The 13,745-nt window shown below is 38.8% G+C and overlaps 1 protein-coding gene across 3 annotated transcripts in view; it reads right to left on the minus strand.

Annotated features, from left to right (window-relative positions):
- SATB2 (SATB homeobox 2) overlaps positions 1 to 13,745 on the minus strand; it is a 189,280-nt gene that overhangs the window by 59,413 nt on the left and 116,122 nt on the right. The window lies entirely within an intron of this gene.

Consider the following 13,745-nt stretch of genomic DNA (forward strand, 5'->3'; position numbering starts at 1 on the left):
ATGCTTCATTAACTGAGCCACCCAGGCACCCTCTAGTATTTTAAATAATATTTATTTGCAACAAACTAAATGACCTCATAGTTTCTGAATCTGCAATTTCTGCTGATGAGCTTTTTTATGTTATTATGATTTCCATATTTCCTCAACATTTTATATAGTTTGCCCCAGATTATTAGTGTATAAAATCCATGCTGATATTCAGAAATGCTTGGGAAACATTACCACGACTGGCTCTATAAAATTTAGTTCTAAGTTTCCGCACTAGCCCTTGAGGCCTTATCTGAAACAGGTGAGAAATTGCTTATGATGGGCCCTTAATTCTTCAATGGGGCAGAAGAGAACCAGAACCTGGACTGGGTTCTAGGAACACTGAGCCCAAGCCTCTCAGACCTTCCCGGGTAGGTTTTTACAAGACACTCATTCTTCACATCTCCCAGACTCCTGGTAATTTTGTAGGCTCTATCTCCCCATGATTATCTAGGGAACCCCCAAACTCTATGTACCTTTTATCAAAAAATGACAGACCAGTCTATTAATTCATTTCTGATTTATGATTTGGTATGAACCTCAGAAAGGGATGAGGATATTAGGAAGACACAGATTCCACTGCCAAGGAATTCACTGTATGTCGGTTTATAGAAACACAACGTAGAAGTTGACAAGTGTCATAAATTCCAGAGAGAATGAGTGCCGGCTCCGTTCACAAGAGGGTAAAAGGACTGCCAAGTGCAGGACTCGGGGAAAACATTCGGAAGAAGTGGGACTTAACCTGGCTGGAATTTGAAATACACATAGAACATGGATATAGAGATAATGAGGAGACGAGGCAAAGGGGGAGAAGCAAGGGAGGGACAGGCCTGTGTTAAAACACTGTTAGAAAAAGAAAGAGCATGACTGGTCCAGAATGCCAAGAGAAGTTTCTGTTTCTTTAAAAGCTTAAAAAAAACAGTACAAAAAACTGATAGAACAGTAGAAGACATTTTGAAGTGAAAATACCAGAGTCCACATTAATATAATTCCGAACTACTGGAGTATACACAAAATAACTGGCAAACATTACCCCCAAAATGAAGTGATATTAGATAATCTGTTCAGCCTTTTTGTCACCTGCAACAAATTAGGCTTTCAATATGCAAAACATCTTCCTTCCAGAAAAACAAATGATCATGATTCCATTTAATTGTAATTTAATGAGGCATAATTTATTTTTTAAAGTGATATACACCAGGTGTGTACTGAGGAAACTGGCCCAGCAAACCCCAGAGCTCCCCCTTGGAAAAAGCCTCAAGCTAGCTGGAGACTGTTTTCATTTCTGTAAATTACATTTCTGTTTGTGGCAGTTGAAGAGGGACGTATAAAGGGTAACTTGCAAGGTTCACATATTTATTGTAACATATACCTTTGAAGTAATTCAACGAAAGAATACTCATTTATCATATAAGCAAACAGTTTGAAAGCGTTGAGTTCCAATCTGAACAAAGATCAGATTTAGAGAACATAAACCCCATCTCCTAATAATATATTTTAATCATTTATTGTTAGATATATTAACAAAGTATAAAAGCTATTTAATGATCTTCAGAAATCAACTTACAACTTTTCAAGGATGTATGAGGTGAAACATATGTATTACGTGGTAGTGAGTCGGAAAATATAATTAGTTCATATGTCTATACTGCTTTAAACAAATGATGTCGTAACCAATAAGCAGGTTGAAAGATACACATATCCCATTCCCTCCCCATTTCACAGATTAAAATATAGAGAGTGGAAGGTGGAAGGGGCCTTGTCACTCATATCAGCCAATGCTTCATCCTGTCCTGAGCATGATCTGTCTTCATGTACTTCCCTTGAATTACAAAACAAACAAACAAAAAAACCCTAATAGCTTCCACAGACACTCTTCCCATCTTACTCATCATGTCCCCACTCTTCACGTTTGCATGCTTATTTGTTAGCCTTACTTTTCACACACAGTTCTGAAATGTCTAGTTCCAGCTGATGGGAGAGCCAAAAACTGGTATTCTTTTGTGAAAATCAGGTAATAACTAAATTCCGAGCCTGATCATACAAAGTGAGCTCTCACACCTTGGTGGTTAACGTGCAGTTATCGAAGCTGTAAAATCAGCTGCATGGCTGTAGAAAGTATTGACATCTTACCATCTGAAAGCTGACCTAACAAAATTGGTCCTTTCCTAATCTCCAATCTCATTTCCTTCTAGACGCTCCTGAGAGGCATTTCCCCCCTACCCCTGCTCACGAATATAAACAGGTTTCCCTGGGTTCCATATTCATAATCTACAACCCCACTATGAAGCTGAATGCTGAAATTCATTTGTGTAATGCTGAAAATACTCACCCCCCTTTCACCCCCCAGAGTACTGCTTAGCCATGAAGCCAGAGTACTTAGGCTGATTTGAATAAAAGGTATACAGGGCACAACAATGACAATTTGATTTTTATTATTAAAAATGATGTGTTAAATCCTCAAAGAAAATGTCGTTATTGCATTAGTTTAATAAAACCTCTCTTTATTACAATATCTCTTTATTAGGAAAGACAGCCTATGCATGTCACATTTTTGTAGGATGGGGGTGGATAGAATTGAGCATCTAAAGGGAATTAATGTACTCCGCAAATATAAACGCTATATACAAAAGTAACATTTGCAGACAAATGTTGTTGCTGTAGAAATGTGTACTGTAATGCACTAAAATGTATATATATATGTATTTCTACTGCAGTTGGCAATAGTTTCTCCCTCCTTTGAACTGAGATGGCAGTAGTTCTATCTCCTATTTATGGCACTTAACCATCTTTTACATTGTGCTACTATAAATCCTCTTCTCCCCATCATACAGTAAATTCCTTGGGAGCAGAATCTGTACATTTTGTGCTTAGTTGAGAACATACACGAACACAGGGCTCTTAAGAATGCACCAAATGCATTTTTTTTTTCATTTTTCTGAACAGCCAGCAACAGACCCTGGTGGACCACATATTACACTCGAGATCTTTTTATTCCATCTCCTATAAACACGAAGATAATGGAAACTGAAATTTTGGGCCACGCAGACTCCACTTTAGAACAAATACTTCATGTACCCTAAATCTGCAATTTATTGAATGAAACGCTTCCCTCAAAGACAGCTTTCTTCCTGACACAAGTAATAAAACTTCACTTGTGCCCCCTGACACATCAGAATGCAGTAACCATGCAAAGAATGGGTACAGCAAAAACATTCGTGCAACCAAAATTGTCTGGCTCTCTTAACCACAACCCCCTTGGTCCAAGCCACTCTTGAGCACATACAAAGGAGGAACTTAGCCAAAAACAGACTTCCGGCAACTTTCTTATTTTTACCTACCTACTCAATGCCAAGATAGATGCGATGAGATAAACATTTCCCCCCCCCTCTTATTCCTTCCCTTCTTGTCTTTAGAACATCTTGGGTACCAGAATGGGGGGGCTCTGTGCAATCTAAATCAAAATTTTTTAAACACACTAGTACCCAAAAAGCAAAAGCCAAATGAACAGGTTCCCTTTGAAAACATTTACCAGAGGTATTCTCAGCTCTGGGCACATACGTGGTTTCTACTACCACCTCAAGTACCTGGCACGACTCTTGCATTCACAAAGTTCTGGGCCCTGGTTATGTCTAGTTTCTATGTGTATTGTGTGAAACAACTGTTGGCAAACTGCCCACAAAATTTACTAGCTTTGGCTACTTTGTCAAAACATTGGCAAAAATAGTGCTTTCCAAAAACAAAACAAAACAAACCAAAAACATACATTCAGTGAATATTTATATCTCAAATGTATCAAATGCATTCAGATATAAAAAGTAAAGCAGTCTGTTAACAGACGAGTTGACTTTGTCCTTCAAACAGTTGAAAAACATTTTTTTCTCTAATGAAATATTTCTGCATTAACGCCAATCACCTGCAAGGTCAAAAACATGTTTTCTCGTGCAGCACAGGCAACACATCCCAGTACTCATTACGCCACGGTGGGATTACTGGTTTGAAAGCTCGTTTACCCTCGTACCTCCTTGAAGAGGGGACTGTGTCTCTCATCTTCTGCCCTATGATAACAGAAATAATTAAGACTAAAGTGCTTGTGAATGTGAGTTCTGAGGTCAAAACTGCTGAGCTCAAAACCGGGCTTCAAACTGGATAAGGATTAATCAATCTCCTGTGGCACAGTCTCCTCACCGGTAAAACTGATAGAGTAATCATACTTCCCACATAGGATTCCCTAGAGCTTGCCACTGTACCCGATACGCGTGTTCAATAAATGTTAGCCTCCGTTATAATGCCTACCACAGTCTCTGAATGCTTAACAAGTATTTGTTAAATGAATGAATTAATAAATACAGAACTAATACCAAAATACAATTTTTTTTTTAAGATTTTATTTATTTGACAGACAGAGATCACAAGTAGGCAGAGAGGCAGGCAGAGAGAGAGGAAGGGAAGCAGGCTCCCCGCTGAGCAGAGAGCCCGACGCGGGGCTCGATCCCAGGACCCCGGGATCATGACCTGAGCTGAAGGCAGAGGCTTTAACCCACTGAGCCACCCAGGCGCCCCCCAAAATACAATTCTTATTCTGAATTTGCGACTTCAAGTTTTCAAGGCCCTCCACTTACATTTCACTGAACACCTTCCCATACAGAAGGCAGAAAATGTAAAGAATATATTTCAGAAAGGAGAATATTTAAAATTATTTGGGACTGAAGATAATGTAAAGAAAAATTTAATTGATTATATAAAGGATATATATATATATATATATATATGGATATATATGGATATATGGATATCCAGCATATCACTAAACCAAGATATTCATTTTATGCTTCAGGAAAGTAAAACAACTTTTCTTCTTTAAGTAACTCTGTAGTCATTTAAAGAAAAGCCTTCATTTGCATTTTTGTTTAAACATGGGTCACAATTATCAGTGGATGATAGAATTATTTCAATACATCATAACTATTTTTATAATGAAATGCAGTTAAATAGATTGGAAATTACCAGAGTACTTCACACATGATACAAGTATTATTTGATGAAGGCTTTTTTTTTTTTTTCCTTCAAGAAGACTTTGCCTTGGAAACATATAGATAAATAAATGGTGGAAATGAAATGGAACTCAAGATAGACACATACACGTATGAGCACATGTGTGAGTGTCTGTACCAGCTCGTGATGTACAAAGTACTTCTCACTGGGTACTGCAGTCAGAGAAGTCTGACAGTAAATGCTGTAGTCTACAATGATAATTTTAGGTACAAATCTTGTAGACAGAATGTAAACAACCTTGTAATCTCCAACTGACTTCAAATTGATTCAGTTATATTTTTCTCACAGCATTTCTGGCCTTTAAATTTAATTTGCTTTATTTGAACAAACATGCACTTAACCCCAGGCCAAATGGTCATCGTTTCAATCAATGACCATGAAAGGAACACTCCTTGTGTGTTTTTTTATTACTTTAAATATACAATGGTGAAAAAGTATATAAATAATGAGATGTAAAGCTAGTGGTCCTTGTATTTCTTCTAGAAAAATTCTACTTTAATTGTAAACACCACCCAGGACCGAAAGAGACTAGTTAAACACTAAAATAGGCCTTTACACTGAAAATACAGGTCTATATTGAGATACACTCACTGGAGATAAAAGAAAGTCCTTACTGAAGAGAGAGATTCCACATCTGTGTGAAATGAGTTGATCGCTCCTTGTTAGAAAATACTGACAAAAACTTATAAAACCATCCCCAGAAGGCAGCCTTTTTTCTTTTTTTCTTTTTTCTTTTCTTTTTTTTCTTTTTTTTTTTTTTTGGCTAAAATGGAGAAAGTAGAGTTTTCTATAATTATTTCAGTAACTAATTTTTAAGAACTTTGCACACTGGTCAGGGATAGGACTAGACAGAACAGTGTTCTATCATCTTTGTTTCCTGACCCTTTGGTGCCACTTTTGTGAAGGGGGGAGTGTCTTTATATATTCTTTTACATAAAACTCTCTCTTCCAAGTAGATTTAGGAACGAGGAGAGAGTTATAGATGTTTGACAGTTATTAAGTCAACCTTCTCTCTACCCAGAACACAAAGCCAGTATCTCCTCCATCCTTCTTCATTGGAATTGTCAAAAGGGTGCTAATTAATGATAGTCCTTATATGTACAACAGGAACTACTGTGAGACCACTAGCTAGGGCCATCCTTAAGCCATCTAATAACTCTGAGACACTGCTATCCTGAGAGATATTAATATTATTACAATCTTCAAATCTTCGAATTCAAGCCAGTGGCTCTGAAATGAAAGATTTGCCTCTTTTATGAAGCAAGAAGGGCCATCTTTTCCTACTTTATTAATTTAATGTTGAAATCAAAAGAGGTTGTATTATTTGCTTCAAAACCCAATAACATGTTCATGCCTCATCTGCGGAATTTCATATTTAAAGGCCATCTTTCAGCGGATGGACTTCCTTTTTCTCACAGGTTTCCTTGTCATTTTATAACCAGCTCACTGGACCATGGAGTCAAGACCCCTGGGTTTACATTGTGTTCTATTCCTGGATGACTGGCTGAGTGCCCGTATCTCTACTGCATAGTAAGAAATAATGCTGGCTGGGACGAGAGGTTGGTCGAGAAATAATTCTGAGTATCTGGGAGGTCAAGTTTTCTACAAACATAAACTGTACGTGTAATTAAATCAAGCCTATCTTTGGCCAACAATATGTATAAATCAAACACAAGACTTTCTTCTCCCCCAAATTGACTGGTAATGCACCTAAGTTTAGATTTCCAAATATTTTGGTTGCTAAAATGTTCACCCTGTTGCTACATATCTCTTCCTAACTGTGCCACTTCAAAATATAGTGCTTAGCAAGTCCTTAGACATTTTTGACCTTAATAATATAGGCATGCATATATTATAAACATGGAGCCAATAAAGCCTAAAAGCAAAATCCAGGTCATTTCACACAGACATGTACATTTCTAGCCATTGACCTCACTGCCAACTTTCCTGATACAATATTCAATCTAATTTTCCAATCTGTTCAAAACATTCTCCAGTTGCTGAGTCACTTCATAAAATTGTATTTATGACCCTGGCCTTAAATTTCTTCAAATGATGTGGCTTTGATGAGTAAACAGCAGATTCTTTGCAAAGTCTCATAAAAAATAAAAAATAATCCCATAAGGACAGGTCCACCAAATGATTTCCCAAAGGATTTTTAAAATCCTTTTCTCTATGAGATAAGACCACTATGAGCAATTATCTCAAGCAACGTATCTGACAAAAGCTTGCAAATTGTGTAACTTGGTGACTTTTGCATCAAACTGAAGAAGGAGCAAGATACCAAATTAGGGGCCTACTGCTACAGAATAGCACATTGTGTGAAACACATCTGTGCTTCTACTAAAACCATGTTTCTAAGAATTGGCTCAGGAGAAATACCTGAAACAGAAAATGGACCTGAACTTTCTGAGTTATGATGTAATCTGCTAGAGGAAAAAGAAAAATAACTCTATGCTATGAATAATGAATGTGGCAAAAGTCCGATTTTCAAACTGTAGAAAGTTCTTACTGCTGATTCCTTGTGTAAGGGGATTTCCTGACCTCTACCGTCAAGGAAAGGGGATAGTGACACAGAGATGGGACATGGGTCACACCTAATTTCCCTTTTCTGACATTCTAATGCTCCCATTCACATGGGGCAGGGCATCCATTCCAATTGATTTAGCCTCTTTTGGATCAAAGCTTCCTCTACTTCATTTAACAGATTTACTCAGATGGAAGGTCTCGGAGGAGAAACTATGTTAGTAAATGGGGGATTTCTGACCATGTGAATATGTAGGTCATTGGATTTTTAAGTAAATTAGAGAATAGTTAATCTATTAAGGAAGAGTCAGTGTACATATTTTATGAAACCATCCTTGTTATAGGTCAGTGGGCATCCCACAACCATTCCTTGCTAATAGTAAGTCTTTTAAAATACGGTCATAAACCTTTTCATAGTGTCACAAGCCTCTGATTTTTTTTTTTTAAGTCCACAAAATGACACAGGGCAAAACAACATTCGAAGTTAGGATTCATAATCAGACTGTCAAAAAGCACAAATGGAAACACAGTGAATAGGCAAGCAACTTATTTAATGTCCATAAGCCTAGTAAGTAACAGTAGGCCAACTCTAAATAAATTAAGGAACTAAGCAAGAGAAAATGAATCACAAAGGAAAGGAAGGTAAAAATCCTAAAAAAATAAAAAAATAAAAAAAATTTAAAAAAAAAAGGAAGGAAGGAGAGGGGGAGGGAAAAAGGGAAGAAAGGGAAAAAGAAAAAAGAAACTAGATAGAGCACGGGTCCTATTATTTCTTGAAATTATTAGTCCTACAAACACCATTTGCATCACTGACAGAGCACTGAAGATAGGACGGGCAAGGGAGCAAAGCTACTCAGAACTCACATGCATCACGTAATTCAGCACTCAGACTCAGTAAGGGTAGTTTTAGTTTAAGTTTGGAAGACCTCACAGGGCTTCAAATTCAGTGTCTGTTTCAGTCTCATTCCCTCTTTTTCTCTTTCTTTTTTCCTCCCTCATATTCACTATCTGTAAGTAAATCTAGACAATATCAGTATCAGTCCACTGAATTATGTTTAAAATAGTAATAGTGACAATATTTTCAAGAGAAAATAGGACAGTAAAACATCTATACTATTCCCACAGTGACGTCTTACTTTAGATTGGGAAGGTAGGAGGCATAATACTGAAGATCAGTTTCATTCAACCTACTACCCCACGATAGGCCCAAAAGCCCATTTAGACTCGCAGTGGCCCTGATCCATAATCTGGGATAAGAAGCACATCCTGAGGTAGATTCCTGTGCAAGTGATTTATTAAGGAAGTGTTTCTGGGGGAAACTGGTGAGGGCGTGGGAGGGGCAGGGAAGGGAGGAAGACCAAGCAGTCCCCACCTCAGCCTCTCCGCAGACAGCTCTGGAAGAGAAGCCACACTTCCGGGGTTTTCCCTACTACGGGAAGCAGGGGAGCTGGACTTTCATCCTCCTGCACCTGTCAGACACTGGGTAAGTATTTCCAGCTGTCTGCCCGTGCGAAGAAAGCAAAATCCAGTAGCCTGAGGAAAGTCCTTTGAATGAAAAGCTGACTAGCAGTTGCTAGCTTCTAGAAGTAAAAGTACGGGGACAGAAGATAGGAATTAGAACACCAAAAATAGAGCAGGCATGTCATCTGCCTCAGCCTCCTCAGGTGTACTGACCACACCACCTCACCCTGTGACCACAGGTAACAGAAACGCTTAGAAATATACCACAGGACTGCGTGAAAATTGATGACCAGGTCAGAACACATCTTATGTCTCATCTGTCATAAAATCCTCAGAGACCCAAAAAGTGGGGTTAACCTCTTCCTCCAAAAGACTAATAAAGAAGAAAGGGATGGTGCTCAGAATATATTTTACGTAAGGTCATAATGACAAGAACAGGCTTCTAGCATCCGGACGGCACAGTCAATGAAGCTCTGCTGTACCCTGCATCTAGAACTCCCTCACCTCGAGCCCAAGCCCAAGACGTGATATCCTAGCACCGCAGGATCTCAGGACACACTGATAAACATAAAAATGTATTAAAGCAAGCTCTTGGAAATACAGCACTATTCCCTCAGTTGTGCTATTTTATATCACCAGATGATACACTCACAGGGGCAAAGGATCAGATATAAACAGTCATTAATAGTTTCTCTTTGGAAAAGTGGCATTTTCAAATGCTGTTTATTATGAATTTGAGTTCTTCATCGGGAAGTTTCAAACAAGACAAACTAGGCTGACGCTTTATTGCTTTATTTTTTTACTTGTTTAAGATTTTATTCTTTTAGGGGCGCCTGGGTGGCTCAGTGGGTTAAGCCGCTGCCTTCGGCTCAGGTCATGATCTCAGGGTCCTGGGATCGAGTCCCACATCGGGCTCTCTGCTCAGCAGGGAGCCTGCTTCCCTCTCTCTCTCTGCTTGCCTCTCTGTCTACTTGTGATCTCTGTCTGTCAAATAAATAAATAAAATCTTTAAAAAAAAAAAGATTTTATTCTTTTATTTGACAGAGAGAGACACAGTGAAAGAGAGAACACAAACAGGGAGAGAGGGAGAAGGAGAAGCAGGCTTGCCGCAGAGTGGGGAGCCCGATGAGGGGCTCCATCCCAGGACCCTGGGATCATGACCTAAGCCAAAGGCAGATGCTTAACAACTGAGACACCCAGGTGTCCCTGATTCTATTTTTTTAGTTTTAGCTTCGTTTATGAATGTTATACATGTGATTTTGTTCTATACACATACACTTTCTCTCTGTCTAATTACTGGTTATTACTAGTCCAATCATTAAGCACAAAACAAGGAATGTGAACTATAGGGTGACAAATACAGTTGTTTCTTCTTGAATTTGGTAATAAATGAATAATAGAGATCATAAACTATTTCTAGAAAATATTCAGTGAGGGAGCCCTGGGTGACTCAGTGGGTTAAGCATCCGCCTTCAGCTCAGGTCATGATCTCGGGGTCCTAGAATCAAGCCCCTCATAAGGTTTCCCATTCAGCGGGGAGTCTGCTTCTCCCTCTGTCTCTGCCCCTCCCCTCCTGCTCATGCATGTATGCATACACTCTCTCTCTGTCTCAAATAAATAAATAAAATCTTAAAAAAAAAAAAAGAAAATATTCAGTGGACTAAAGATATATGACCTATCAGTAAAGCAACTAAGTACAAGACTGATCCTGGCCTTGGGTATCCATCTAAAACAAGAGGTTCTAATCCTGTTTGCTTTGAGGAAAAAAAATGTTGAGATTCTTTTCTATCCAAAGATTAACTGTTGATTTATGTTCTATCTATGAAGTTAATTTGTGTTTATTATAGCTAGCAAATCATTGTATTACCCATCAATGTCTGATTCCACTCAAAAAAGCCTAACGTTTGGAAAATCCATGGTTGGTTTCATGGAGCATAGTACACCGTATTTTCCATTTAATGATTCTGCTGGTGAAACCCAGCTGTCCAACCTTGCTGTTAGTGACTACAGTATATGCAGCAAAAACAATCTGCCTGCTGACCTCCAGCTTAAGTTCAAACTATGTCATTCTGTCAATACCATCTACCTTGATTAGGTTGGGCTTTATACACAACAGGTTATGATCCCAGAGGGATGAAAAGCTTTCCCAAATTAAAAGCAGAATTTTAAAAGGAAATACTCATACATTCCTATGCAGTTTCCATTTGATATCCTCAAGGTTGGCCCATGAACTCAAACTCATGTTGATTGAAAGTGAATGTTTCTTTCTGGGTGTAGCCATCTTACAAATTTAATGGCAGGAGGAAAATAATAAAATGTGTTCCATGCTTCAATTAGACCTTTTATAACTTGGCACTTGAACGATGGCACTGCCAAAGAAAAATCATTAATCCATAAAAATAGACAAAAAGGACTGTGCAGGACAAGACAGACCTCCAAGATCCGAGGGCCTTGGCAGAGCCTACGCTCACACCAGCACGGTTTGTCTTTTGTCTAGTCTCTCTGTGAGTCCTCTCTAAGGCTTCGTGCTATGTGGATAAAATGTATACTGTATTTGATTCTAAAATCCAACCATGCTTTCAGTTTTATCCTTAGCCAAAGGAACTGTATATATAACCAGGCAATAAAATGTTGGCCAGCTATGAAATGCCCATTCATGCACATGAATGAGAGATGAAAGAACACACACACACACACACACATACACACATATACAATGCAAAATAAAGACTAAAAGATGCACCCTTCCACTCTGTATTTAGCAATAACATGCAACAGACTTGCTCAAAAGAACCGGAGATTTTCATAACACGAGTTCAGATAACTGCGGACACGCACAAATGCTGCTTGAGTGCTTTCAGTCAAAAAAAGAAGTCATAGGGTGCTATCTGGAGCATGTGCAGATCTCTGTGAACCTCCAAACGCGTTTTTTAAAGATGTCAACTGAGTCTGTCAATGATAGAATGTATAAATTAGCTAAGAGTCAAGGGAGCAAGAGATTTCCCCCTCTTGGTCTCCTGCTGTACCTAATCTGTCAGCACCAAACCTCAAACAGCCCCACTGTGCTTCTTCCCTTCTCCCAGTCCCCTGGTTCCAACATTCCTGGAGTCTCTTACCAAACCACAGTGCTTGATTCCATCACTAGTTCATGCCTGTTAACTTAAGCTGAGATCCCAAACTACTGGGTAATTCCTTCGATCTCGGATTGAAGCCCCATCACATTCAAACTGTCAACACACTTCTGGCCTCCTTTTCAACACCAGCTCCTGGAAAGAGTAATTTGCAGCCCTTGCTTCTGTATCGTCAACGGTTAGTCACTCCTTAACTCCTAAGTTCTGGCTACTACCTACTGCCTTCACCACTCTAATGAAATTATACTCTAAGTTTGCCAAAGATCTCTCCCAACCAATTGCCAAATTTCATGGCATGGTTCAAGCTTCTTGCTCCCAGATGTCCCAGTCTTGCACACATGGACAAGTCTCCTGGAAATTCTGCTCATGTTCTCTGTGCTCTCAACTACTACCTCCTTATCCTTCCATCCACACCTGTTCCCACCTCTACTGGCATTTCTTCTGTCTCTTTTCCAAGAGAGAGGAGTGGTGATGGTTTTTTCTCCTCCTCCCAACTCTCTAAATCTCAGGCTCTGTCAATAAATTTCTGATCTCTTTCTCCAGCCCTGAAAATTCTTTTTAGCACCAAACTCATGTTTTCAATGACTTCTGCATCCCTTCATTTAAGAAATCGGCCAGCACTTCAGGGTCAAAACAGCCTAATCCACAATAATCACTCAAAACTTACGCCAACCATCTCTTTCAATGTTCTTGATACTTGAAGTAGTTACAGATTTATTCTCAGTCTCGAGGCTCAAACCTTGGCATTATGGTCGTTACCCTTTCTGTCAACTTTATTTCCACAGTGCTTCCTGACTCTGTACTCTATTTTACCACCACCAGCTCAAAATTTCTACACATTTCAGCTGGACACTTAGGGCTGTTTTCTAAATGGTATTGCTACCCTCTTGCTATCATGAAATCCAATTCTGATTATTGGATCACAGCATATTCCTACATAAGACCTCTAGTGGTTTCCAGTGCCCTATTAAAGTTCAAAGTTCCTAGCATGGCCCTAATACATCTTTTTATCTGTTTCCCACCTTTTAAGTTTTATTATCTGGCTTTGCTATCGACTACCAACTATTCCCAAACTTGCCTGACTTGGCACTTTTCTCGTTAATTCCTTTAGCCTAAAATACCCTTCTTTTCCATCTTTTCCTGTTAAATTCCATTTATCCTTCAAGGTCTAACTTTCCAGCAACTTAATACTCAAGTCAGGTGTTTACAAATGTGTTGGCCCACACTCTTTCATCTCTGCATTTGCACAGAGCTTGGCTTCCTTGCCTTGCAATTAGGAGGGTGACAAACTTCAACCTACTGTCCTCTTAAAAGCACTATATTCATCCTCCTGTAAGGATTTCCTACCCCCAGCTCCTCATGGAGCTATAACCCACTACAACCACAGTTCTTCTCCTACACTATTCACATTACTTCTCATTTTACTTTCGTTATCCAAATACATTTTTTTAAATTACCAGGTCATTAGTTCCTTGAGATCAGCATTTTAATTTTTTTGTTATTCATATAAGGACTAAATTAGTGGTTTTCAAAGTATGACTCCCA

Source organism: Lutra lutra, chromosome 3 (assembly GCF_902655055.1).
Source record: "Lutra lutra chromosome 3, mLutLut1.2, whole genome shotgun sequence".
In the NCBI taxonomy this organism is placed as follows: domain Eukaryota; kingdom Metazoa; phylum Chordata; class Mammalia; order Carnivora; family Mustelidae; genus Lutra; species Lutra lutra.